The sequence below is a fragment of the Procambarus clarkii genome, chromosome 77 (assembly GCF_040958095.1).
Source record: "Procambarus clarkii isolate CNS0578487 chromosome 77, FALCON_Pclarkii_2.0, whole genome shotgun sequence".
Classification (NCBI taxonomy): Eukaryota; Metazoa; Arthropoda; class Malacostraca; order Decapoda; family Cambaridae; genus Procambarus; species Procambarus clarkii.
Window position 1 is genome coordinate 13587175 of NC_091226.1, and position 23465 is coordinate 13610639.

General features: G+C 43.1%; 1 protein-coding gene across 2 annotated transcripts in view; it reads left to right on the plus strand.

Moving 5' to 3' along the window:
* LOC123747159 (uncharacterized) overlaps positions 1-23465 on the plus strand; it is a 471756-nt gene that overhangs the window by 29786 nt on the left and 418505 nt on the right. The gene's annotated exons all lie outside the window — the stretch shown is intronic.

Below are 23465 nucleotides of genomic sequence, written 5' to 3' on the forward strand. Positions count from 1 at the left end.
TGGATAGGCAAGCAGGAAGGTTACTCAGTATTTATTATTCTTTATGAAATAATATACAATATATAGCTCATATTTACATCAATTTACAAGGGGGAAAATACCACATTTAAATATAGTTTATAGAATTCTCAGTAAACCCATTTTTCATATAATCACAGAGCATGAGCCGTAAACCTTAAATGTTATTTACTCAGTAAACCCAATATTAAAGTTCTTGCAAGGCAGGAACAAGTATAATATGTAAGGTTTAAGGTTCATGTTTAATGAGAATTATATGAACTATATGTAATGTATTTTTCCTTGTAAATTTATATATATATATATACTTCCCTTGGTGTATATACTTCCTGCTGATAATTACTTATTTGCTCCCCACTCATCCCTAAAAAGGGTAGGAACCTGAGGTATATTACATATGAGTGTGTTCACTGATATATATATATATATATATATATATATATATATATATATATATATATATATATATATATATATATATATATATATATATTTATGATCGATGTTCCCTTCGGAAATCTTAATTTTAAGATAAATAGGAAAACCAGGGATATACTGAACATCTTGTTTCAGAATCTTTACTTTAAAATGCATAACGTTTCGAATACTTCTACTTTACTTTATCAGCGATTGGCACTTTTAATTATAAACTGGCTAAGTTTCTGGTTCCATTATTAGAACCATTAACGCATAATGAATTTACTGTGATAAATTCTCAGGATTTTGTAAAAGAACTTTCCTCTTTAAATTTTGAGTTCCCAACTATAATGGCCAGTTTCGATGTTGAATCACTTTTTACTAATATTCCTCTGTTGGAAACCATTGATATCTGTGTAAGTCAATTACTTGCTGACACTAACTTAGTGTCTGGATTTTGTAGTAAAATATTCAGACGGCTGTTAGAAATAGCAGTTAAAGACTCCATCTTTATGTTTAATAATATTTATTATAAACAAATTGATGGAGTAGCAATGGGGTCTCCTTTAGGTCCTGCACTGGCTAATGCTTTTTTGAGTTTTCACGAAATAAATTGGCTTGATAATTGTCCTTCGGCCTTTAAACCAGTCTTGTACAGGAGATATGTAGATGACACTTTTTTGTTGTTTAGGGACCAGTGTCATATTGAGAAATTTAGAGAGTATCTTAATGCACAACATAGTAATATACGGTTTACTGCAGAGTGTGAAGTTAATAATTCATTGTCGTTTCTTGATGTAAAAGTGAATAACCTTAATGGGTTCAACACTAATGTTTAGGTTTAAATTTTAATTCCTTTGTTCCTGATATTTTTAAGAAAAATGCAATTAACACTCTACTGAATAGGGCCTTTGTTTTATGTTCTAATTGGAATAACTTTGATCAGGAAATTAATTTTCTTGTGAATTTTTTTTCAAATAATGGTTATCCTTTGCATATGGTTTATACTTTTATAAGGAATTTCTTAAATAAGAAGTTTCACCCATCGTGTAGGATTACTACAGTGGAAAGGGATCTTAAATATATTAAATTACCATTTTATGGCAGTATTAGCTTTTCTGTAAGGAGTCGTTTGAGGAGACTGTTGCAGCAGTGTTATCCTCAAGTAGACTTTAGATTTATTTTTGTCAACACAAATACCATAGGCTCCTATTTTAAATTTAAAGATAAAGTGCCTACCCCCTTGTGCTCAAATGTCGTATATATGTATAATTGTTCCAGCTGTAATGCTGGATATGTCGGGAGTTCCATTCGGAACTTTAAGATTAGGATACTTGAGCACCGGGGATTATCTTTTAGGACTGGATTACCATTGTCTAAACCAGCATTTTCGGAGATTAGAAACCATTGTTATGAGTTTGATAATTCTCTGCTGGAATCTGATTTTAAAATTCTGGACACTTGTATGAATGGCCAGTCAGATTTGAGAGTAATGGAATCCTTATATATAAAGGAGCGGCGGCCTCTGTTAAATAGCAACCTTTCAGCTGTTCAATTGTACACTGTATAGTGCACAGTAGGCCCTGTAATTTGATTTTTAGTTCATTTTGGTAGTTTAATTTTTTGTTTAGTTTACCATGTCTTTGGCCTTTCTTACTTATTTCAAGTCTTGACATTGTACATTAATATAATCTTTTATTTAGGATATATAATACATTTTTTGGTATTTAATTTTATTTAATATTTGAGATTTTATAAGATTTTGGTTAGTACTTTATAATTGTCGTTTATTCTGTTTGTATTTTACATACATTTTTTGTAGATTTGTAGTCATTATATAAATATTTGTTATAGTGTTTAGTATCTATGTGTTAGGTATCAAGTTTCACTTTTGATCACTTCACGTAAGTTTAATAGAATGGTTTGTTTTAGTAGTTATAAATTTCATCTTGTAGTTTAATGGATTTTAAATTAGTTTTAATATATGTGACAGTTAATAAGTTTTATTTGTATTGATCACTTTAAGTGCGCTTAAGTGTTTTGTTTTTAATCATGTACCTTTCTTTGATAGACAATTATATTCAGTATGAGTTCTTTGTTTACCAGCTATTTGATTGTGATTTCTGTTTTTTCTTTTAAATCTGATGATGAATACGAGAAGTATTCGAAACGTTATGCATTTTAAAGTAAAGATTCTGAAACAAGATGTTCAGTATATCCCTGGCTTTCCTATTTATCTTATATATATATATATATATATATATATATATATATATATATATATATATATATATATATATATATATATTTAATAAAATACAATATAAATCATATATACAATATAAATCATATAAATATACATAAATCATATATTTAAGACAAATTTTACAAGGCAAAATTTATGTATAAGACTGCTATATATTGACCATAAGTGTGTTGACTGGTATATATATATATATATGTCGTACCTAATAGCCAGAACGCACTTCTCAGCCTACTATTCAAGGCCTGATTTGCCTAATAAGCCAAGTTTTCATGAATTAATGTTTTTTCGTCTACCTAACCTACCTAACCTAACCTAACCTAGCTTTTTTTGGCTACCTAACCTAACTTTACCTATAAATATAGGTTAGGTTAGGTTAGGTAGGGTTGGTTAGGTTCGGTCATATATCTACGTTAATTTTAACTCCAATAAAAAAAAATTGACCTCATACATAGAGAAAAGGGTTGCTTTATCATTTCATAAGAAAAAAATTATAGTAAATATATTAATTCAGGAAAACTTGACTTATTAGGCAAATCGGGCCTTGAATAGTAGGCTGAGAAGTGAGTTCTGGCTACTAGGTACGACATATATATATATATATATATATATATATATATATATATATATATATATATTGACCATGTGTTGATTGGTATATATATATTGACCATGGGTTGTGTTGTCTGGTTTATATATATTGACCATGAGTGAGTTGACTGGTAAACTTATTCATGACCAAATTAACACATACAGCCAATATAACTTGTTAAAACATCATAAGATTTACATGTTTATCTAAAAAATGTAGTCAATAATACATTATTCTACACAATGTAAATATTACATAATTGATATATAATATAATCTCTAGATTATGTTATTTTTCTATTTGATAGCATACAAGTTTATAATTAATATATTATATAATATTTATATATTATAATTTATATTTATTTATAGTTTCAAATGAACGTCCAAGACTTCTTCTCATATACACAAATATGTAATCAGAAATTAGGATAATTATTTTATTCTTTATTATTTCGCATTTCACTTTAATATTAATGGGACACATACCGTACTTTAGATATAATTTTACAAATCATTATTATAACCTTAAAAGACTCTGCTCTTGACGATATATTCATTGATATCATTATTTTCCTAATTAACAAATGACTTTTTGTCAGCAGCCAGTATATATATTCCTGGAATATTAATGTATTATTCAACATATAACACACACTAAGGTTTTTTTAATACTCCAGTTTGCTGACTTATCCGATATAATAAGACTGGTTTTATATCGGTTTTATGCGATATCATAAGACTGGTTTTTATATCGGTTTTATCCGATATAATAAGACTGGTTTTATATCGGTTTTATGCGATATAATAAGACTGGTTTTATATCGGTTTTATGCGATATAATAAGACTGGTTTTATATCGGTTTTATCCGATATAAGAATGGTTTTATATCGGTTTTATCCGATATAATAAGAATGGTTTTATATCGGTTTTATCCGATATAAGAATGGTTTTATATCGGTTTTATCCGATATAATAAGAATGGTTTTATATCGGTTTTATCCGATATAAGAATGGTTTTTATATCGGTTTTATCCGATATAATAAGAATGGTTTTATATCGGTTTTATCCGATATAATATGGCGTGACTATGGTGCAAAATAATTTAATAAATTATGAATGTTAATTGGCTTCAGGGCAATTTTGAGTCAATTTCTTCAACGACGCCCTTGGATTAGGGAAGAGCAGTGTTGTTAATTATAATTAAACCTAATATTAAAATGTTAAATACAAAAACGGATTATATAGATTAAATAATACATGTTAGGTTATCTTATTTTCCCGTTATGCTTCTGTTGCTAAACGCTGAAACTAATTTTAGACACAAGAATACATAGTTTATTTCATAATGTTTATACATAAGATACATTAATAGTGATCGTAGTTGGTGACTAATTCTTTCTCCTCTGGAAAGGAATGTAGTAATTAGGTTACTAAGGTATTTAAGTCCGAGGCTAGGATAGCCGTTGGATATATTTAACACTTACGATATAATTTCAACGGGACTTGAGCTCTCTGAGGCCAGATTCACGAAGCACTTACGAACGTGTACATCTTTCCTCAATCTTTGGCGGCTTTGGTTACATTTATTAAACAGTTTACAAGCATGAAAACTTGCCAATCAACTGTTGTTGTTGTTATAAACAGCCTCCTGGTGTTTCGGAGATCATTAAATTTTAAGAATTGTAAACAAAGCCGTCAAAGATTAAGAAAAGATGTACAGGTTCGTAAGTGCTTGACTAACCATCGTGAATCTGGACTCCAGTTCCCAGAAAATTTCGGGGACGCTAAAATGTCTACTATGGGAAATTCTGAACATAAATGTTTCGCAAAAATTAGTACAGGTAAACAATATTATGTAAAATATCTTTAATGAGTATGTATGGGAAGAGTAATATATAGGCCTGAATGACTTACTTTCATATACTGACGCTCCATGGGTTCAGGCTGATAGGCTACTTGCTGCTACTATGGGTTCAGGCTGATAGGCTACTTGCTGCTACTATGGGTTCAGGCTGATAGGCTACTTGCTGCTACTATGTGTTCAGACTGATAGACAACTTGCTTTTAGGAAATATAATTTACATATACTTCAAACCTGTTTTATCGAAACTGACTAGTTTAAAATGTTCACATTGTTCGAACTGTGTATACATATATGGAAACTCACATATATCATCGGAACATAAAAACTGGTATAGCTATTTGAATATAAATAACTGTTGTTTGGGAACTTTGAAATTGTTATTCTAACTTTCAGTATGTTGCAAAATACAGGTTTACGTTCAGATGAAAAAAGGTTACCCTTGTTTATTTATGTTATGGGGGCTGGCCTCAACTGTGGTGGGGGCTGGCCTCTACTGTGGTGGGGGGCTGGCCTCAACTGTGGTGGGGGGCTGGCCTCAATTGTGGTGGGGGACTGGCCTCAACTGTGGTGGGGGGCTGGCATAAACTGTGGTGGGGGGCTGGCATAAACTGTGGTGAGGGGCTGGCCTCAACTGTGGTGGGGGGCTGGCCTCAACTGTGGTGGGGGGCTGGCCTCAACTGTGGTGGGGGGCTGGCCTCAACTGTGGTGGGGGGGCTGGCCTCAACTGTGGTGGGGGGCTGGCCTCAACTGTGGTGGGGGGGGGGGGGGCTGGCCTCAACTGTGGTGGGGGGCTGGCCTCAACTGTGGTTGGGGGCTGGCCTCAACTGTGGTGGGGGGCTGGCCTCAACTGTGGTGGGGGGCTGGCCTCAACTGTGGTGGGGGGCTGGCCTCAACTGTGGTGGGGGGCTGGCCTCAACTGTGGTGAGGGGCTGGCCTCAACTGTGGTGGGGGGCTGGCCTCAACTGTGGTGGAGGACTGGCCTCAACTGTGGTGGGGGGCTGGCCTCTACTGTGGTGGGGGGGGGGCTGGCCTCAACTGTGGTGGAGGACTGGCCTCTACTGTGGTGGGGGGGCTGGCCTCAACCGTTTAAAAGCTGCTATAGAGGTATTATGAACGCTTTCGCTGATATTTAAATATCATTTTACTGTTCACATTGATCATATACTAATGCTTTAAGATATCTTCCAGAGACGAAATATATTACATTGACTTTATTGAATATGTTTTAAGTTATTAACTGTTTTCTGATTATTGATTTTGTCTTGCAGGTGAGCTAAGCTTGATGCAAGTGGTTTAGGCTTCAGGTAAGGTTGCAACAGCCTTTCAACCTGCAAGAGTTGAAAGGTGATGATATTGAGTCATTCTGCGATTGAGGGGGGGGGGGGGGTTGACTCTTTGACAGAGGCGATGGCGCATCATCAGATAACACCTCGTATTCTTCACACATAACGCTTACTCAAACCATATTCATCAGCTATAGGAGACCATACATTACTGGACCAGCTATAGGAGACCATACACTACTGGACCAGCTATAGGAGACTGAGCTGAGTTACTTAGGTTAGGTTAGGCTAGGTTAGGTTAGTCTAGGTTAGGTTAGATTAGGCTAGGCTAGGTTAGAGCTAGGTTAGGTTAGATTAGGCTAGGTTAGGCTAGGTTAGGTTAGATTAGGCTAGGTTAGGCTAGGTTAGATTAGATTAGGCTTGCTTAGGTTAGGTTAGATTAGGCTAGTCTAGGCTAGGTTAGGTTAGGACTTTGTATTTTGTTCGTTGCGGCAAATGAATAAATGGGTACAAATGTGTATTATTTGGTAGGTGTTGTGTGTGTGTGGAGGCTGGCTTCTCTTCTCGCCCCCAAAGACCTGTATTTTGTGCAGTGTTTTACTGCGGTGCCCAACAGCTTCTTAAATCACAAATAAAGGGCTGTCTTGTCTGAAGACGTTGTGGCCATGATTCTTGGTTTGTGTCCGGGAGAGGTGCTGGGAGTTAGTCGACTGTTGTGGTTCGCATTTTGGCGTGCTGGTCACCGGCCTCGTAGCCTGGTGGATAGCGCCCAGGACTCGTAATTTTGTGGCGCGGGTTCGATTCCCGCACGAGGCAGAAACAAATGGGCAGAGTTTCTTTCACCCTATGCCCCTGTTACCTAGCAGTAAAATAGGTACCTGGGTGTTAGTCAGCTGTCACGGGCTGCTTCCTGGGGGTGGAGGCCTGGTCGAGGACCGGGCCGCGGGGACACTAAAGCCCCGAAATCATCTCAAGATTACCTCAAGATAAGATAACCTAGTTGTAAATAGGCACTTGGGAGTCAGTAGTGTTGTAGGTTAATTTACTTTGTTCCATCTAAGGTATTACTCGATTATCTATACATTGTTTTATTCGAAATTGCCATTCAGAAAAGTTTGTTTTTTAAGTGATGTAGTTGTATCAGGGTGAATGTAGTTTTTGATCCTCCAAAGCATTATGAAGTTTAGCAAAGTTATAATTGAATTAGTTGTGAATTATTGACATATAACGTTAAGTTACAGTTTTGTATTATTAATTTATTCAAATGATTTTGTCATTTAGAATATTCCCTTGCAAAGATACAGTTGCCAGATCAACATTACATAACCTTGAAATAAAGTCAATCATTTATTATTTACTGCGAATAGTTAAATACAAGAGAGTGTTGAATAATTGTTAATCAACCGTGCCAGGCAGTCTACCATCAACACAGGTCAAAGGAATGGATGAAAAGTGCTTTACATTCAACTTTCAACTGATGGCATATGTGCACATTTCTCGAACGTTGCTTCGCTCCCGTCTTCTGCTCGAATCCCACCTCTAGATGCTTCAGCCTCTTATTTCCCTGTCTGTAGGCGAGGAGTCACAATAACGTGGCTGAAGTATGTTGACCAGACCACACACTAGAAGGTGAAGGGACGACAACGTTTCGGTCCGTACTGGACCATTCTCAAGTCGATTGTGTGTTGTCAAGTTAATATTGATCTGGTCTTTGATGTGTTAATATAGCAGGGATAATAGGCTATAATGTGATGACTGTTTATTAGGATGTTGATGGTGATGAGACACAAGATTGTATTGTCTCGGTATTGTCTCAAGATTGTTTTGTCTCTTGATTGTTGTCTCTCAAGAAAGTTATCTCCGGGAACTGGTTAATGGTACCAGATATAAGACTGTCTCGTGGCTCTCTCTCTCTCTGTCTCTCTCTCTGTCTCTCTCTGTCTCTCTCTCTGTCTCTCTTTCTGTCTCTCTCTCTCTCTCTCTCTCTCTCTCTCTCTCTCTCTCTCTCTCTCTCTCTGTCTCTCTCTCTCTCTCTCTCTCTCTCTCTCTCTCTCTCTCTCTCTCTCTCTCTCTCTCTCCCTCCCTCCCAACCTCCCTGGTCCTCCCTCCCTCCCTCTCTCCCTCCCTCTCTCCCTCCCTCTCACCCTGGCCCTCTCCCTCCCTCTCTCCCTGGTCCAAAACACGAGTTGTTTTGATAATTAGAGGTCAGGCAGGCAAAAATATTTTTCGCGGGTCTTAACATCATCCATGTTTACTCTTTTATTGCCAATAGTCTCTTGTCTCCCTCTTCCCACCAGAGGGAGAGAGAGAGGGAGAGGGAGGGGGAGAGGGAGAGGGAGGGAGAGAGAGAGGGGGGGAGAGAGGGAGGGAGGGAGAGAGGGGATGGGGGAGAGGGAAGGGGGAAGGAAGGAAATATCAGGGAAAGCGCCAAGTCATTACGACTATATAACACTGGGAAGGGGTCAGGATAAGGATTTGGGATGGGACGGAGGGAAGGTGGTGAAGGGCAGGGAAGGTGGTGAAGGGTAGGGAAGGTGGTGAAGGGCGGGGAAGGTGGTGAAGGGTAGGGAAGATGGTGAAGGGTAGGGAAGATGGTGAAGGGTAGGGAAGATGGTGAAGGGTAGGGAAGGTGGTGAAGGGTAGGGAAGGTGGTGAAGGGTAGGGAAGATGGTGAAGGGTAGGGAAGATGGTGAAGGGTAGGGAAGGTGGTGAAGGGTAGGGAAGGTGGTGAAGGGTAGGGAAGGGTGGTGAAGGGTAGGGAAGGTGGTGAAGGGTAGGGAAGGTGGTGAAGGGTAGGGAAGGTGGTGAAGGGTAGGGAAGATGGTGAAGGGTAGGGAAGATGGTGAAGGGTAGGGAAGGTGGTGAAGGGTAGGGAAGGTGGTGAAGGGCAGGGAAGGTGGTGAAGGGTAGGGAAGATGGTGAAGGGTAGGGAAGGTGGTGAAGGGCAGGGAAGGTGGTGAAGGGTAGGGAAGGTGGTGAAGGGTAGGGAAGGTGGTGAAGGGTAGGGAAGGTGGTGAAGGGTAGGGAAGATGGTGAAGGGTAGGGAAGGTGGTGAAGGGTAGGGAAGGTGGTGAAGGGCAGGGAAGGTGGTGAAGGGTAGGGAAGGTGGTGAAGGGAAGGGTGGTGAAGGGTAGGGAAGGTGGTGAAGGGTAGGGAAGGTGGTGAAGGGTAGGGAAGGTGGTGAAGGGTAGGGAAGGTGGTGAAGGGCAGGGAAGGTGGTGAAGGGTAGGGAAGGTGGTGAAGGGTAGGGAAGGTGGTGAAGGGTAGGGAAGGTGGTGAAGGGTAGGGTAGGTGGTGAAGGGTAGGGAAGGTCACTCTTTTCCGAACATATTTACCTCTCTTTCTCAACCTATTTTCCCCTCTTTAAACCCATTTCACCTTTCGAAGCCTATTTATCTCCCCTTTTCCAGATAAATTCCCATCTTGTTTCCAAACATATTTTCTCATCCCTTTTCCGAAATTGTCCCCCTTATATCCGAATATATTCCCCCCCTTTTCATTTCCCTTTCTGAACGCATTCCCTTCCCCTTTTCCAAACATATTTCCCCGTCCCCTTTACTTCATTGTATATTCCGCACTCCCTCGCGGAAAATGCATTTGGCTAGCCCCACTAACACCACTCCAGGACGCAGCCCACTCTGCTCTCAAGTTACGTTTCCATGTATAAAGGAAGTCACCACCTCGCCCCCAACCCCTAACCCCCACCACCCAATCCCCACCACCCAATCCCCACCACCCAATCCCCGCCACCCAATCCCCGCCACCCAATCCCCACCACCCAATCCTCCATCTTCTGCTTTTTTCCCTATTTCTCCTCTCTCAATTCCTTTTTAACCTTTTTGTCTTTGTTTTTGTTTATAGCTGTCTGCCTGTCTGCCTGTCTGTCTGTCTGTCTGTCTGTCTGTCTGTCTGTCTGTCTGTCTGTCTGTCTGTCTGTCTCTCTCTCTCTCTCTCTCTCTCTCTCTCTCTCTCTCTCTCTCTCTCTCTCTCTCTCTCTCTCTCTCTCTCTCTCTCTCTCTCTCTCTCTCTCTCTCTGCCTGTTCCTTTCTTTTTGTCTTTCTCTTCCCCTGTCCTACAGTTTGGTGTGTATGCATTAATGTATGATTGTATTTGTTGATGTTTGTGTACATGTATACAGGATGTATACATGTGTGATTATATATGTGTGCATCGTATGTATATGGTCTTCAAATATTGAATGACGTAATTTATAATTTTGTTACCTGTGGAATTATAGAAATACATAAACATACATTGATGAAACCCATGGGCATGTATTGGTGTATGAATGTATGTGTATATGTATATAGGCATGTATTTGACAGATTATATTTAATGCGTTAATTTTCATTGATATGATCTAGCTAATCTAGCAAATAATATGTTTGGACACACATATGAACAACTTTTGAACACCTTTAAGCCTTCGTAGTCTGTCTGTCGGTCTATCTGTCTCTGTCTGTCTGTCTGTCTGTCTCTGTCTCTGTCTCTGTCTCTGTCTCTGTCTCTGTCTCTGTCTCTCTCTCTCTCTCTCTCTCTCTCTCTCTCTCTCTCTCTCATGGGCATTGTTCACAGGAAATAATGTAACTAAGTGTGATATAGTATCATTGATGTCTCTACCAATACACCTCATTCCTTCGCTTACACAATAACAATTAACTCCAGAAGTCTCTCAAGAAGACCTTCCTGCTCCCCCCCCCTGAGCCTGTCCCCTGGGGCCTGCTACCCCCCCCCCCCTCAACCCCCTTCAACTTGTAATTAAATCTTTATGTATTGACCAACGCGTCGAAATGTCGGCGCTGTAGTTAAATTAATTACGTCGTAAACTCGGCGCTTTCTCGAAGTAAAGAGCATCAGTTGTTATGAGAAAAACATCTGTACAAGTTTAACACCTGTGATCTGGTGAGATAATGAAGGTGTTACCCAAGCACCGGGTAATATATACTGGTATATTTGCTTGCATGCAAGTTCGCTCTGAAGAGGCACTCTGCTGTCCTCACAATAGCCTTGTTGTTTCACTCCTTGGGGGTATATAGCTTCTCCACTTGAGGCATGTTAAGTTTACTGAAAGGAGATTAGACGTTTCTCTTATTTTCAACATCTTGTGTCTTTCTCTAACCATTCTTGCTTCCCAGTCGCATTTCTTATCTTATTATCAACCTCTTCCGTCTCTTTTCTGCCCCCCTCTGCCCCCTCTTCTGCCCCCTCCTCTGCCCCCTCTTCCCCCCCTCTGCCCCTCTGTGCCCCCCTCTGCCCACTCTGCCCCCTCCTCTGCCCTCCTCTGCCCCCCTCTGCCCCCCTCCTCTGCCCCCCCTCTGCCCCCCCTCTGCCCCCCCCTCTACCCCCTCCTCTGCCCCCCTCTGCCCCCCCTCTGCTCCCCCTCTGCCCCCCCCTCTGCCCCCTCCTAATCCAGCCGGCACAAACTTCATATCTCTATTTTAACATTCGTAGCTCACAGGTCTCTGTGTTATGCGCCCCATTTCTTTTTCATGTTCCCGCTCACCGGAAAATGTGATTCTATGAATGCTCATCTGTCTTGGGCCTTTCCCCCCCCCCCCTTCTCTGACTTTTCTCTTCCTTCTTATCTCACTCCTGAGCGTCTGGGCTTCTTTCATTTCAGTCTTGAGTGTCTTGGCTTCTTTCATTTCACTCCTGAGTGCCTGGACTTCTTTCATTTCACTTCTGAGTGCCTGGACTTCTTTCATTTCACTCCTGAGTGCCTGGACTTCTTTCATTTCATTCCTGAGTGTCTTGGCTTCTTTCATTTCACTCCAGAGCGTCAGGTGTGTGTAGGTGTTGGTTTGTGGAGTCAGGTGTGTAGGTGTTGGTTTGTGGAGTCAGGTGTGTAGGTGTTGGTTTGTGGAGTCAGGTGTGTAGGTGTTGGTTTGTGGAGTCAGGTGTGTAGGTGTTGGTTTGTGGAGTCAGTTGTGTGTAGGTGTTGGCTCGCGGAGTCAGGTGTGTGCAGGTGTTGGCTTGTGGAGTCAGGTGTGTAGGTGTTGGTTTGTGGAGTCAGGTGTGTGTAGGTGTTGGCTCGCGGAGTCAGGTGTGTGCAGGTGTTGGCTTGTGGAGTCAGGTGTGTGTAGGTGTTGGCTTGTGGAGTCAGGTGTGTGCAGGTGTTGGCTTGTGGAGTCAGGTGTGTGCAGGTGTTGGCTTGTGGAGTCAGGTGTGGGAAGTTTGGTCACCTCCAACTCTCAGAATGTCACTATACAAACACACGACCAAAGTGCAACGTTGCTACAACGTTCGAACAACTTTTAACACCTAACAAGTTGTAACAACGTTCTAATACGTCATAAAAACGTTATAACAAGATGTAACAACTTTATTACAAGTTGTAACAAGCGGAAACAGGGGAGAGGTATTTTAGGTGAGGGTTGCATGGTAGCGCTGCACACTCAGGCGTGGGTCTCACGTACGTTGCATAATACAAACGGAAGAATTATTGAGTAAAATGCTCCCGAGGGCTATCAAGACCTTTGTCGGGTTTACATATGTTCAAAATGTTGTATGGTACAGCATTCCGGGTTCGATCCCCGGTGGAGGCGGAGGCAAATGGGCAGAGGCTCTTTCACCCTGATGCGCCTGTTCACCTAGCAGTAAATAGGTACCTGGGAGTTAGACAGCTGCTACGGGCTGCTTCCTGGGGCATGTGTAACAAAAAGGAGGCCTGGTCGAGGACCGGGCCGCAGGGACGCTAAGCCCCGAAATCATCTCAAGATAACCTCAAGATACCCTCAAGATAACCTCAAGATACCCCTCAAGATAACCTCAAGATACACCCTCAAGATACCCTCAAGATACCCTCAAGATAACCTCAAGATAACCTCAAGATACCCTCAAGATACCCCTCAAGGTACCCCCCTCAAGATAACCTCATGATAACCTCAAGATAACCTCAAGATACCCCTCAAGATAACCTCAAGATAACCTCAAGATACCCCTCAAGATAACCTCAAGATAACCTCAAGATACCCCTCAAGATAACCCTCAAGATAACCTCAGGAAAACCTCAAGATACCCCCAAGATAACCTCAAGATAACCTCAAGATAACCTCAAGATAACCTCAGGTACTGTATTCCACAAACTTTAGGCCACACGTGAGGAATTTGCAAATCTTGGTGAATTATTATTAATAAAACTTTTAAAGTTTTAAAACTTTTAAAACTTTAATTTTACGGTTGTGTTGTATCCCAAGATATATCTTGACACCATTCCTCCCCCCCCCCCCCCCCAACCACTTGTAGTGGACGGTAGAGCGATGTTCTCGCTTCATGCAGGTCGGCGTTCAATCCCCGACCGTCAACAAGTGGTTGGGCACCATTCCTTTCCCTCCGTCCCATCCCAAATCCTTATCCTGACCCCTTCCCAGTGCTATATAGTCGTAATGGCTTGGCGCTTTGCCCTGATAATTCCCTCCCTCCCTCCTCCCCCCCCTGTCCTATCTCAAATTCTTGGGCCAGATTCACGAAGCAGTTACGCAAGCACTTACGAACCTGGGGCCAGATTCACGAAGCAGTTACGCAAGCACTTACGAACCTGGGGCCAGATTCACGAAGCAGTTACGCAAGCACTTACGTACCTGTCCATCTTTTCTCAATCTTTGGCGGCTTTGTTTACAATTATTAAACAGTTAATGAGCTCCGAAGCACCAGGAGGTTGTTTATAACAATAACAACAGTTGATTGGCAAGTTTTCATGCTTGTAAACTGTTTAATAAATGTAACCAAAGCCGTCAAAGATTGAGGAAAGATGTACACGTTCGTAAGTGCTTGCGTAACTGCTCCGTGAATCTGGCCCCAGGTTTGTACGTGCTTGCGTAACTGCTTCGTGAATCTCTAGCCCCAGGTTCGTACGTGCTTGCGTAACTGCTTCGTGAATCTGGGCCCCAGGTTCTTAAGAGCTTGGGTAACTGCTTCGTGAATCTGGCCCCAGGTTCGTAAGTGCTTGTGTAACTGTTTCGTGAATCTGGCCACAGGTTCGTAAGTGCTTGCGTAGCTGCTTCGTGAATCTAGCCCCAGGTTCGTACGTGCATGCGTAACTGCTTCGTGAATCCGGCCACAGGCTCGTAAGTGCTTGCATAACTGCTTCGTGAATCTGGCCCCTGGTTCGTAAGTTCTTGCATTACTGCTTCGTGAATCTGGCCCCAGGTTCGTACGTGCTTGCGTAACCGCTTCGTGAATCTGGGGATATACAAAATAGTATGGGACCTCAACTTCTGCAAGAAATGTACTATTTTCCCCGATTTTATGTTAAAAATTCGCTATTAACAAAAAGTTCCAAGTAGCACGGTCTATGGCGAGCCCTTTTCCCCGATTCATGTTTGAGAAAAAGACCGTGTCGCCGCTCCAGCAGAGCCTGAACTATATTCCAATTCCTGTTACAGAGAATGTGGGAATTTATAGTTTCCAGTCCTTGTCATTTGTGTCCTGAAGCGAACCACTATGAATAATCCATTTCCTAGTAGAGAATGGTCTTGCATTCCCTCTCTCACCCCCCCACACACACTCTCTCTTCAAGTGAGAGGTCGGACCATAGCTGTCTGAGGACCATAGCCGTCTGAGGACCATGGCTGTTTGAGGACCATAGCTGTTTGAGGACCATGGCTGTTTGAGGACCATAGCTGTTTGAGGACTACAGCTGTCTGAGGACCATGGCTGTTTGAGGACCATAGCTGTTTGAGGACCATGGCTGTCTGAGGACCATAGCTGTCTGAGGACCATAGCCGTCTGAGGACCACACCTATCTGAGGACCATAGCTGTTTGAGGACCATAGGTGTCTGAGGACCATAGCTGTCTGAGGACCACAACTGTCTGAGGACCATAGCTGTCTGAGGACCATAGCCGTCTGAGGACCACACCTATCTGAGGACCATAGCTGTTTGAGGACCATAGGTGTCTGAGGACCACACCTGTCTGAGGACCACACCTGTCTGAGGACCACACCTGTCTGAGGACCACACCTGTCTGAGAACCACACCTGTCTGAGGACCACAGCTGCATGAGGACCACTTTCCTTGACATGGATTCACTAACAATCTTGGGCTTGCTCTTAAGTCTTCGTTAAATAGCGTCAATTTATGACGTTCATTTCATTACCATAAGCGTCATTCATCCTGTGAGTGGACACACCGCCATAGTGACAGTATTGGGCAGCGTCACTCACCCTGTGAGTGGACACACCGCCATAGTGACAGTATTGGGCAGCGTCACTCATCCTGTGAGTGGACACACCGCCATAGTGACAGTATTGGGCAGCGTCACTCATCCTGTGAGTGGACACACCAGCCATAGTGACAGTATTGGGCAGCGTCACTCATCCCTGTGAGTGGACACACCGCCATAGTGACAGTATTGGGCAGCGTCACTCATCCTGTGAGTGGACACACCGCCATAGTGACAGTATTGGGCAGCGTCACTCATCCTGTGAGTGGACACACCGCCATAGTGACAGTATTGGGCAGCGTCACTCATCCTGTGAGTGGAACACACCGCCATAGTGACAGTATTGGGCAGCGCCACTCATCCTGTGAGTGGACACACCGCCATAGTGACAGTATTGGGCAGCGCCACTCATCCTGTGAGTGGACACACCGCCATAGTGACAGTATTGGGCAGCGTCACTCATCCTGTGAGTGGACACACCGCCATAGTGACAGTATTGGGCAGCGCCACTCATCCTGTGAGTGGACACACCGCCATAGTGACAGTATTGGGCAGCGTCACCTCATCCTGTGAGTGGACACACCGCCATAGTGACAGTATTGGGCAGCGTCCACTCATCCTGTGAGTGGACACACCGCCATAGTGACAGTATTGGGCAGCGCCACTCATCCTGTGAGTGTACACACCGCCATAGTGACAGTATTGGGCAGCGTCACTCATCCTGTGAGTAAACACACCGCCATAGTGACAGTATTGGGCAGCGCCACTCATCCTGTGAGTGAACACACCGCCATAGTGACAGTATTGGGCAGCGCCACTCATCCTGTGAGTGAACACACCGCCATAGTGACAGTATTGGGCAGCGCCACTCATCCTGTGAGTAAACACACCGCCATAGTTTTTTTTTATCTTTATATAATTGAAAAATATAGTTTTCCAAACTCAAACAATGTGGGGTTTGTTAGTCTATATCTATATCTAATGTGTCTTAGATGGGCACAGGCTCTCAGGCAAGTAGATATATCTAAAACTCACGACGAAGATATCTGTGTAACACTGATTAGATAGATATCTATATAACACCGACTTGGTATATATATAGAGAGAGATATCTGTGTATCTTCTTTATTGGATCAATAGGTTTCGTGGAAATGGTTCCCCTGTTAAATATGCACGTTGAATCCATCATTTGCATACTGCTATTTTGAACAAATAGCAAGCTAAAACTAAAGGTAAAAGTTACTTTGGATGAGGGCACGGCCCAAACGTTTCGACGCATTATGCCATTTAAAAGCTTTTGAATATGTTAAGCGCTGAAATATTGAACGGTGATGCGGAGTTCGAAAAACAAACTCAAAACTATAGTGTTTCGCTCTTTTTACTGGCTGTTGCAAACTGTTTATTGCTCCTGTTTGCTGCACACAGCCTGTTTACTGCGGGTCTTGTTTTGTTTGGCATGGTTTCTGCCTGTTTATTGGGTGTTTTGTTCTGTTTGGCATTGTTTCTGCCTGTTTTCTGGGTGTTTGGTCCTGTTTGCTACGGTTTCTGCCTGTTTTCTGGGTGTTTGGTCCTGTTTGCTACGGTTTCTGCCTGTTTTCTGGGTGTTTGGTCCTGTTTGCTACGGTTTCTGCCTGTTTTCTGGGTGTTTGGTCCTGTTTGGCATGGTTTCTGCCTGTTTTCTGGGTGTTTGGTCCTGTTTGCTACGGTTTCTGCCTGTTTTCTGGGTGTTTGGTCCTGTTTGCTACGGTTTCTGCCTGTTTTCTGGGTGTTTGGTCCTGTTTGGCATGGTTTCTGCCTGTTTTCTGGGTGTTTGGTCCTGTTTGCTACGGTTTCTGCCTGTTTTCTGGGTGTTTGGTCCTGTTTGCTACGGTTTCTGGGTGTTTTGTTCTGTTTGGCATGGTTTCTGCCTGTTTTCTGGGTGTTTGGTCCTGTTTGGCATGGTTTCTGCCTGTTTTCTGGGTGTTTGGTCCTGTTTGCTACGGTTTCTGCCTGTTTTCTGGGTGTTTGGTCCTGTTTGCTACGGTTTCTGGGTGTTTTGTTCTGTTTGGCATGGTTTCTGCCTGTTTTCTGGGTGTTTGGTCCTGTTTGGCATGGTTTCTGCCTGTTTTCTGGGTGTTTGGTCCTGTTTGCTACGGTTTCTGCCTGTTTTCTGGGTGTTTGGTCCTGTTTGCTACGGTTTCTGCCTGTTTTCTGCTTGTTTGGTCCTGTTTGGCATGGTTTCTGCCTGTTTATTAGGTGTTTTGTTCTGTTTGGCATGGTTTCTGCCTGTTTTCTGGGTGTTTGGTCCTGTTTGGCATGGTTTCTGCCTGTTTATTGGGCGTTTGGTCCTGTTTGGCATGGTTTCTGCCTGTTTATTGGGCATTTGGTCCTGTTTGGCATGGTTTCTGCCTGTTTATTGGGCGTTTGGTCTTGTCTAGCATGGTTTCTGCCTGTTTGGTCCTGTTTGGCATGGTTTCTGCCTGTTTACAGCGTGTCTTGTCCTGTTTACTTTGGGTTTTCCCTGTTTACTGCGTGTTTAAACTGTTTACTGGGACTGGAAGAATGAAAAGTAATTAAAAGCTAATTAGCAATTAGTTCCTATTTACTAATAATTTTTTGGCATTTCTGGCCTGATGAAGCGAAGATAAATATCAGTTGTTTTTGTGGAAGTCTTATTGTAATTATGGTGTATGTGCGTGTTCTGATAAGGCCTATCAGAGCCTATCTTTCCACACATTATATCTCGCGACCTTGCGATGATTTCGGGGCTCAACGTCCCCCGCGGCCCGGTCGTCGACCAGGAGGCCTGGTCGACGAGGCATGGCATGATTCAGGTCGTATTACAGGTGTGGAAGTGTGTCAACCAGCCATGGAGCCCTTATCTTGTGCTGAACGCTGCTGAGTGCTCTATGGCAGTCCTGGAAAATGCAGTCAGCCCATCCTTCTCTTTCCAGCATGACCCAGGACCTTGAGGCAAGACTTCAAGACATCTCACAAGTCACGTTGATGTTTTCTGACACTTTTTTTCCGGTTTAGGTGTTCCACGGGCCTCCTAATTAGTCTTTCAGTCATGTAAATTATGTGTGTGTGTGTGTGTGTGTGTGTGTGTGTGTGTGTGTGTGTGTGTGTGTGTGTGTGTGTGTGTGTGTGTGTGTACTTACCTAATTGTACTTACCTAGTTGCGCTTGCGGGGGTTGAGCTCTGGCTCTTTGGTCCCGCCTCTTAAGCGTCAATCAACTGGTGTACAGATTCCTGAGCCTATTGGGCTCTATCATATCTACACTTGAAACTGTGTATAGAGTCAGCCTCCACCACATCACTGCCTAATGCATTCCATTTGTCTACTATTGTGTGTGTGTGTGTGTATGTGTATGTGTATGTGTATGTGTATGTGTGTGTGTGTGTGTGTGTGTGTGTGTGTGTGTGTGTGTGTGTGTGTGTGTGTGTGTGTACTATTTCTGCCTTCGAGAGCCTGTTAGCTCTTGAACCCTTTCTACCTGTCGGTTGTCTAATGTACTGACTCCAGACTTATTTTTTATTCTGTACAGATCTTGTACTAAGACTGATCGCACGTTGGCGGTGTACAACGACCTAAATGCCTCCGTATTAAAGCTGCTAAATGATGTTTTGACTTTTGCTAGTGTAGAGTATGCCGCTGATGTTATTCTGTTTATATGAGCCACTGGAGTTAGGTTTGGTGTTGCCCACTCCCAAGACTTTTCTGCTCTCGTTACAGAGATATGGTTTCTCTTCATTGTGTACTAGACTTTTTTTTTCTCCTGTCACTTGTTTCCCATTTCCATCCCCTTACACTTGCTGGTGTTGAAATCCAATAGCCATTTCTCGGAATGACTGCATGTGTTGAAGTCATCTTGGAGAATCTTACAATCCTCATCTGTCTCATCTCTTATTAAATTTGTATCGTCTGCAAATATCGACATATAAGACATGTAGATAGGTCATTTACATAACTGAAAAATAGTATCCCACCAAACACACGCCGAAACTAGGACGTTGGTACAACGTTCGAACAAGTTTTAACACCTACCTAACCAGTTATAACAACCAATATAGCAAGTTGTAACAACGTTCTAATACGTCATAAACACGCTAAGCCAAGATGTAACAACTTTATTACAAGTTGTAACAAGCGGAAAATAGAGACAGTTTCGGTTTGTGTTTCCAGGGATAGGTCCCCAGAACCGATCCTTGAGGTACTTGTCGAGGCCTGGTCGACGACCGGGCCGCGGGGACACTAAGCCCGGAAGCACCTCAAGGTAGCTACTCTGCTCTAGTCCATCTTCTCAACTCACACTGTGACTCTGGCTCCTGTCTGTTAGGTTAGGTTAGGTTAGGTTAGGTTAGGTTAGGTTAGGTTAGGCGTCCCTGATAGACTCTGTTCCCTTTACAGAGTCTTTAAGTCCCTATTCCCTTACTTATGTCAGAGCTTTCCCCCACTTACTTCCGCCTGTCATTTAAGTTTGTGTAGTAATCTCTTGTACTTACTACTTTGTAAGTAGTAAGTACTTTGCGGTACTTTGCCAAAGGCTTCTTTTGACCGTACAAAACTACACAATCTGCAACTTCTCTCTCCTCCCTTACTCTGTATGTGTATGTTTGTGTGTGTGTGTATGTATGTATGTTGTGTCTACGTATGAGTGTTTGTATGAGTATAGACATACGGGAATTAGCCTCGGCTACCATCCTCTTATGTCCGGTTGTGTTGGTCGAGTGGTTAAGGGACCCTGTACACCAGTTGCATTGCTTCTGGCAGTATGGGGTTCGAGTCACTTCTGGGGTGTGAGTTTTCAGTTACATACATGTATATATATATATCCAACTCTCGGCTGACATATAAAAAGCGTGATAACATCACCGCTATCCATCAAGCGCGTCGCAGCTCACTCAGCGCTCAGCAGTTTTTCCAGCACTCAGGATCGGGTGCTTGACTAGGCCTGAGCGAGTGTGTGTGTGTCCTAGTTGCTGATGTTGGCTAGGCCCCTGGAGAGCTCTCTGGCTAATGAAGTGATCACTATGCAACTCTCATTTCACTTTGTTTTGATGCTATGCCACTCACTCTTTACGGTGTTCAGCTCGTGTGTGTGTGTGTGTGTGTACTCACCTAGTTGTACTCACCTAGTTGTGCTTGCGGGGGTTGAGCTCTGGCTCTTTGGTCCCGCCTCTCAACCGTCAATCAACAGGTGTACAGATTCCTGAGCCTATTGGGCTCTATCATATCTACACTTGAAACTGTGTATGGAGTCAGCCTCCACCAGCCTGTGTGTGTGTGTGTGTGTGTGTGTGTGTGTGTGTGTGTGTGTGTGTGTGTACTCACCTAGTTGTGTTTGCGGGGGTTGAGCTCTGGCTCTTTGGTCCCGCCTCTCAACCGTCAATCAACAGGTGTACAGATTCCTGAGCCTATTGGGCTCTATCATATCTACACTTGAAACTGTGTATGGAGTCAGCCTCCACCAGCCTGTGTGTGTGTGTGTGTGTGTGTGTGTGTGTGTGTGTGTGTGGGCTCGTCTGCTTGGACTTGTAGGGCTATAGCTTCTGGGCCCCGCCTTACCACCTCTGTCACTTAATTCAGTGACTCCCAGATATTAAAGATGTTCTTAGTGGCGTAGTTTCCATCTATGTCTGTTTGTTCTGCTGTGTCTAATGAAGAACACTTCTTTTTTGTTCATGTTATATGTTCTTCTGTGGACCATATATGTCGTCATGCCTCCTGTACTCCCTAGTTCTCTAGCGTAGGGAAGGGAACTAACTACCAAGAGAAACCATTACGACTATATAGCACTGGGAAGGGGTCAGGATAAGGATCTGGGATGGGACGGAGGGAAAGGAATGATGCCCCAACCACTTTTGGACGGTCGGGGATTGAACGCCGACCTGCATGAAGCGAGACCGTCGCTCTACCGTCCAGCCCAAGTGGTTGTCAAGCGTAGGGAGATCCACCTTAATAAAGTGCTTCTTGGTAATGGTAAGTCAGGTCTCTCAGCTTAGCCACTAATCTCCTTGATTGCTTTTGCACTAATTCTAATTTGATTTTGGTCTGTTTTAGACTCGTAATGTCACAGCTGTTCGTATGTGAAATTGAAATTGAAAGTGAAATTGAAATAAGTTTATTGAGGCAAAATACACACAAAGGGATGAGGTAGCTCAAGCTATTCTCACCCCGTTCAGTACAACGTGTTAATACATACATAGACACACATCACAAACAATAAACATATTACCAAACATTCTGAGAGATAAACATCTACATTTCCTCCTTCACAAGTAGTATGGTATCAGACGTACACACAAATACTTTTATGACCTAGGTATACTGTATAGACAATTTGTTCGTATCTGTGTTTTTGTATGTTATCAGAGTTTCAGCTCCATGGTGGTAACTCCGAGGATGCAACTTGAATAAGGTGAGGAGCTCGAGTTTAAGCTTCGGAGTGTGAGCCTTGGAGGGTGAGCCTTGGAGTGTGAGCCTTGGAGTGTGAGCCTTGGAGTGTGAACCTTGGAGGGTGAGCCTTGGAGTGTGAGCCTTGGAGTGTGAGCCTTGGAGTGTGAGCCTTGGAGGGTGAGCCTTGGAGTGTGAGCCTTGGAGGGTGAGCCTTGGAGTGTGAGCCTTATACCTCGTCCCGATCCTGCCCTACAGCTGCGTGTCCCTCAGATGGTAAGGGCCCCTTATACCTGATAAGAGGGGGTCCCTTATACCTGATGGGGCCCCTTATACCTGATAATAGGGGCCCTTATACCTTATACTTCACCTATAAGATGAAGATGGGAGCCTGTCCTTTGATACTGGGGTGTGACGCGGCTACTTCAACAGGTGACATCGGAAGATCATCCGTCATCTGTCAGTCATAGGTGTGTATGATCTACTTCCGTCTAGCTGTCATCCGTCAGCGCTGTCCGGCCTGTCCCCGGCCAGATAAGTCACTCCGTCACTCACCATCTCCTCACCTCAAGTTTCCACTCATCAGTAACCTGTAACTCACTCAACTTTGAGACTGCTTCGGTTTTCGGTTTGTCTCGTGAAACTTTCTTCGTTGACTTTGTCTCGTGAAACTTTCTTCGTTGACTTTGTCTCGTGAAACTTTCTTCGTTGACTTTGTCTCGTGAAACTTTCTTCGTTGCCGTTTGATTGCTATTGTTTGTTTTTCGTAATTATAAATATATATAAAATGGTGGTGTTGGAGAAATGTGTTAATGGCTATTTGACTTTTATTGTTGAAATGTTGTGTAATTTATGCTTGAAAGATGTAGGAAAGGATGCGGATCTGGGCTCACTCACATGAGTGCATGCGCGCGCGCACACACACACACACACACACACACACACTGGTGTATAGGTTCCTGAGCCTACTGGGCTCAGGAACCTGTACACCAGTTGATTGACAGTTGAGAGGCGGGACCAAAGAGCCAGAGCTCAACCCCCGCAAGCACAAATAGGTGAGTACACACACACACACACACACACACACACACACACACACACACACACACACACACACACAGGGCAGTGCCTGCCACTCTCCATGATGCACAACAAATCACTGATAACAGGTGAACTGCCAAAAATTTAGAAGACGGCCAATGTAGTCCCAATATACTAGAAAGCTGATAAACAGCAGACACTGAACTACAGAACTAGTGAAAAACTAGTGAGCTAACGCATGCAGATAGACCCTAGCATTGTCTGCTGCTGCTGTTCTGACGTTATATACCCATGCAGACCCATTGAAAGCAATAAATTCAGATATACCCAGCAGACAAATGTAACATTGTCTGCTGCTGCTGCTCTGACGTTATATACCCAGCAGACCCATTGAAAGCAATAAATTCAGATATACCCAGCAGACAAAAGTAACATTGTCTGCTG